Raw genomic sequence first — 6,006 nt, 5'->3', positions numbered from 1 at the left:
TCACAGTGCCACCATAAAGAGATGCGGGGATCATGTATACCTAGCCATGGACATTGCTTGAGGGTACAGTTATGCAAGTTACATGCATGGACCAGGTTTTTAAATACCTTGTGTCTAAAGCATCTAGGTCTGGATAAGCTAAATAGATGAGTTTTTTGGTCTAGCACAAAATTAGCATTTATTTCTGGTCTCTGCTGCTTGTAGTCTGTGACCAGAATCCTGTCATGCTAAGTCCTGCAATTTCTATCCTAACAAGGGGGTGAGCAAATTATTTTCTCAGTGGTAGCTGCATTGCATTTCTTTCATCATTCATGGAAAATTACCCCTCCCAGCTGCGTCTGAAGGTTCCTTGTTCAGTTCAGGCTCCACTGTGCTGATGTGAATCTCAGTGAGGGAGAGATGGATTCAGGATCCATAGGAATAAATGAGCCAAGTCAGAAGCACCAAACAGTTCAAGTGAGACCTTTCCTCCAAAGTCAAACAGCATAAAATGGCTACGGAGCTTTCACATCTCTTACTTCCCTGGAAATTTTCCTCCTGTACTGACCTTTGCTCTTGACTTTTCCTCATGATCATGTTCCTACCACTACTGAAAGGACACCCTAGGGAACAGTATTGGAACTCTTTACACTGAGTCTTGTATTCTGACTGGAATCAAAACCTCAAGAGCCTGGTGCTTTGGCATGGATGTCAAAGCACATTAGAGGCTTGAAGGGCCTTTTCCAGAACAATCAGACTGTAACAGATACCTTTCCAGACCTTTGTGATAGCACTTGGCTCCATTTCATCTAGTTGTTTGGCACTGAAACACTTGTGTGCACAGTCTTAAAAACAAATACAGTGGATGAAACATCCCAAATTTGACATCACCTGAACCCTTGTTAGAATTCAATGCAAATTATTCCTTTTTTTTTTTTGTTTTTTCAGTAAGACATTTAGTTCCAGGATCATACTGATGAAAGCTATAAAAAGCCACAGGTCAAGAAATAGAATGGATAATAGAATGGATACAAGATCACATGCAAATTTTTTACATGTACAAGCACAGTTCCAAGCCTGGATATAGAACCATAAAATACCCTGAGTTGGAAGGAACCTACAAGTATCATCAAGTCCAACTCCTGCCTCCACACAGGACCACAAGAAAATCACATTTCTGAGAGTGTTGTCCAAACATTTCTTAAAATTCAACTGCTTCAGGCTGTGACCAGTGCTGGACCTGGTGTACCTGAGTCTATGACTGACCCTTCTGGCTGCCAGGGCACACTGCATACTCAGATTCAACTTGTCATCAAATAGAACTCCCAGATCCCTTTGCACAGGGCTGCTCTCCTGCCTCTCACACCCCTAGTCTGTACATATAGCCAAGGTTGCCCCACCTCAGGTGCAGAATCTGGCACTTGCTCTTGTTAAACTTCATATCACAGAATCGTAGAACCATAGAATTGCTTGGGTTGAAAAGGACCATAATTATCATCATGTTTCAATCCTCCTGCTGCGTGCAGGGTTCCCAGCCACTAGACCAGGCTGCCCATAGCCACATCCAGCCTGGCTTTGAATGCCTCCAGGGATGGGACATCCACAGCCTCCTTGGACAACAAGACTGGTGATTGCCCAGACCCTCGCAGTTCCTCCCACAAGGCCTCTCTTCCCTAGAGGAAGCCAACAGTTTCTCTCAATTTAGTTCTGTCCACAAACTTACTTAGTTTACATTCAAGTCCTGTGTCCATAACATGTATAAAAACATTGAAGAGAACTGGCTCCTAAAATGGAACCCCGAGGAACTCCAGTGTTGACTGATCACCACACTGACATAAACTCATTTACTATAACCCTTTGAGCCCTACTCGTTAGCCAATTGTGCACCCATAACATTCTGTTTTTCTCTACCTGTATATTGGACATCAAAAAGGATACTCTGATAAACACTACAGAAAGCTTTGCTGAAATCCAAAAGGATTACATCAACTAGCATCCCTTGGTCAAATAGTTGGGTATCCTTGTCAGAAAAAGAGAATAAGTTGGCTAAAAAAGGCTTTCCTGGCCTCAACACATGTTCACTGTGTCCAGTGAATGCATTCTCTTTTGGGTGCTTTTCTGTAACTCCCAGAATTATCTTCTCAATAATTTTACCAGACACTGTGAGACTGACAGGCCTGTAGTTACCAGGGACTTCTTTCTTACCCTTTTTGAAAACTGAGACAATATCTGCCAGCTTTCAGTCGACTGAGACCTCTTCAGATTCCTGAGACCACTGAAAAATAACTGAAAGAAGTTTCATGATGATATGAACCATCTCTTTGGGTACTCTGGGATGAACCCCATTGAGCCTCATAGGCTTATATGCATCCAGATAGATATCTTAACTCACAAAGCCAAGAAATCAAGACACTAATAAGTCTCATCTGGAAAACAAAGACCAAAGGACCTTGGATGCATAAGGGGAAGAAAAAGAGGGAGAGAGAGAGAACATAATACAAGCTTTTGTTGGAGGCAGGAAGCATGAAAAAAAAAATCAAGATTCTGGTTAATTTGTCTTAAAAATATTTTGGAGAACTATTGCATCTGCTGATCATCACAGTCTAGTTCATCAGAAAATCTGTCATACTGTTTGCAGAGGAAAGCAACCAGCATTAGAAACATTTCCAGTATTTTCTGAGAGATCCATCTACTCAGTAATCATTGTTTAGGTAGCTTGAAACAACTTTCCCTCTTTCTTTCCTGTGACACTCTTAAATAGCATTCAGTCTTTCACCAGCACAGAATGCTAATGTGCAAAAAGGTCAGCTGCTTTCGTCCTCTACAGTACATCATTTTAAAAAAGAATCTCTTGACTCACGTGGGCCTCTAACAAATAAGCATCAGATAATTTTCTCAAGCTCAACACTCTCTGCCTGGAACAAGGAAGGCAGATCTATCCAAAAATATAATGCTGCTGTATTTATAGCTGTGCAGAAAGTTTAGAATGCAAATTAAAGCGCATGGAAATCATCTGACTTTGCTCAGTGATCATACCAGTTTTCCAGAAGGTTACACAGCATTTCTGAATTTTTCAGCTCAGTTGTAGAGCCCAAGCTGACCAACAGCAGTTGGCTGTATCAATTTGGACATACATGGTTTTAATGCAAAATGATCGAGCTTTGAATGAGATAGGAATTAAAATGAGACAGGGAAAACAGATTGATTTTTCTATCGTGATTGCCTCTTGGCAAGCCCCAGCATTTCTGGTGTTTCACTTGAGCCTGAGCAGAGATTGTTTTAGAAACTTCATCCTAAATAGCAGCCAGATGTGCCAGGAAAACTTAAAGGAAAGAAACAATGACAATAATACTCAGGACTTCTCCCTTTTGAACCTCAGTAAGCCATGAAGTGTATAGGGTTGCAGTCAGAAAGCATGTACATCTCTATACAGACAACACACAGCACTTTGGTAGTCAGCACAGCAGTACTCCTGCTGCATGGCCAAATTGTTGTTGTTCACAGAGGTACCAATTGCCATAGGCTGGGTACCTGCTAATAGCCCCTGGCAACTGCAGTTAAAAACAACCTTTGTGACATGTTGCAGCTTGTGAGATTCTGGAAGCTTCGTTGTCCCTGCCCAGAAGAACACAGTGTAGGTCTGGGAATGACATCAGCCATTTGGAAGCCTTCTCAGTAGTGTAGGAGAAATAAAACTTGCATAGCAGTTTCACTTTGTAGAATGCATAATCCAGCACCTTCTAACATTAAAGCTGGTTAATATTAGAGCATTTCCACTGGAGTCATTGCACTAGAAAATCCTGAAAATATCACCCTATGCTTTATATTCTCCAACACATTACTTCCATAAGCCTAAAGGCAACATCAAAGTTATCTGACTAATTCATCTTACGTTTTCCTTACACTACATCAGATTCTTGTTGATTTGTAACACAGTCTGCATCTGAAGTTGGAACCCCACTTTACTCCACTCCATTTTTATCAGTGCCTCTGGAAATGTTGTCAGACACAGGGCCAGGTGCAGTCACAGTGGATGAAGGGAAGTACTCAGAAGTGAGTTTGCACAACTGCAATCTCTTGTGGGGCGCCAGTACTCCAGAAGGTACAGCTTAATGGAGGGGGACTTCTTGGGTACCCCTCATATCCATGGTTGCAGATGGGATCTAGCATGGTGGGACTCAACAGGATGCCCTGAGAGGTTCTTAGCACAAATCATCACCTATGTCTGAATGTGTGTCTATTAGCAACAGTCCTTGAGGAGTCTGCAATCAAAGCAGGCAAAACTGATGAAGAGGAAAGAAAAGGAGAAGAAGCAAGCGCCAGAGAGATTTGCTTGATGCTGTTTGGTCTGTTCATGTCAGAAGCAAAATTCCATTTCAGGTTCTTGATCCAAACATAGACTTATAGAACTGTGCTGTGTCAGTTCAGAAAACGTACACGGCTTTTACAAGCTGCTTTGTTGAACTGACCATACACATCTATCAAAGGTTTTTTTTCTCCCCATAAACAAACCCTTATAGAAGCATTCCTGCCTGAGGAGTCTAATCCTCTTAGAGCCTCAGAAGAGACTCACAGGGATTTTTGTCTGTTTTCTGTCAGTGTTAGAGGATTTGATTGATTCTTTCATTATTTTCCCAGCTAAGAATAATAGAGAGAGACGTTTTATTTGGAGAGGGACACACCGGGCTTAAAAACCACTCCCAGTTCATCCTCAAGTACCTGTGAGAGCTCCGGAGAGTCCAACAGTACTTACTGCTTCAGACGTTCAGTCTAACACAGAAAATATTTCTTTTTCTCTTAGCTGAAAGTGTAACACTGAGTACCTGATTGTATCCTGGGTGTCTTCCTCTTTTGATTTAACCACAACTTGGCCAGGGCCCTTTCTGCAAGGATCCTTGCAACCCTGAATGGAAGGCAGCCTTACACTCAGCAAGTCAAAGCAGAAGCATGAGACAATGTGGGACATGAAGCTGATGACAGGTAGATGCATTGAGGAAACCTGCACCTCTGCAGGTGGATCCTCAAAAGGACACAGGATTCTGTTCCCAGTGGCAAATGAAGGTAAATCTCAGTGGTGAAGGAGGTCACATCACTCCATGAGTGGCAGCAAGCAGGGCCCAGCAGTTGTCACTTCTGTGGTGAAGCTAAGCCAAGTTTTTCACTAGGGAATCAACAATAAGCAATTTGCAGCCCAAAAGAAAAGAAAAGAAGAGGGGAGGGAAGGAAAAGGGAAAGGAAAAGGAAAAAGGAAAAAGGAAAAAGGAAAAAGGAAAAAGGAAAAAAGGAAAAAGGAAAAAGGAAAAAGGAAAAAGGAAAAAGGAAAAGGAAAGAAAATGGGTTTAAGCCATCAGGTCCATGTCTCAGCATCTACCCCAGATGACAGCAGGGTCACAGCTCACTTCTCCATCTGACCAGCAGGTGGGAGCATGGCAATGCTTCTCCTAGGGCAGATTCTTAGGTTTGTTTCCTGGCAATCAGGCACGTGATGGATGGATCACAGAATCATTTGTGTTGGAAGGGATCTTTAAACGTCATCTAGTCCAACTCCCCTGCACTGAACAGGGACACCTACAGCTAGATCAAGTTGCTCAGAGCCCCGTCCAGTCTGGCCTTGAGTGTCTCCAGGGATGGGGACGCCTGTCTCCATCCATTGCACATAAGCCAAATTCCTTATGGATATCTCTTTTAACAATAGTTTATCCTCTACCTCAGCTAAACAGCAATAGTACTGGTTACACTTGTTTCTTTCTGCACTTCACGCATTATCCTACTACATCCACCGGAAACACCTGGCATGGACTGTGGTCTGGCTTTAAATAAATGAAGCTGCCTCACTGTAGTCCGTGTTACTTGTGTTTTTGTGTCACCCAGAGCACATTTTTCTGTTAGGTAAGATATAGCAGTGGTAGCAGAAAACACCGCCACCCCAAAGCTACAGAATGAGTGGGATCTGGGTTCAAATCCAAGCTTTAATACAGTCCTTGGAAAAATGCCTCCACTTTTCTATGCAAGCTTTTTGTTTCTGCC

The sequence above is a fragment of the Gallus gallus genome, chromosome 2 (genome assembly GCF_016699485.2).
Source record: "Gallus gallus isolate bGalGal1 chromosome 2, bGalGal1.mat.broiler.GRCg7b, whole genome shotgun sequence".
Classification (NCBI taxonomy): domain Eukaryota; kingdom Metazoa; phylum Chordata; class Aves; order Galliformes; family Phasianidae; genus Gallus; species Gallus gallus.
This window is presented reverse-complemented; position numbering follows the sequence as displayed.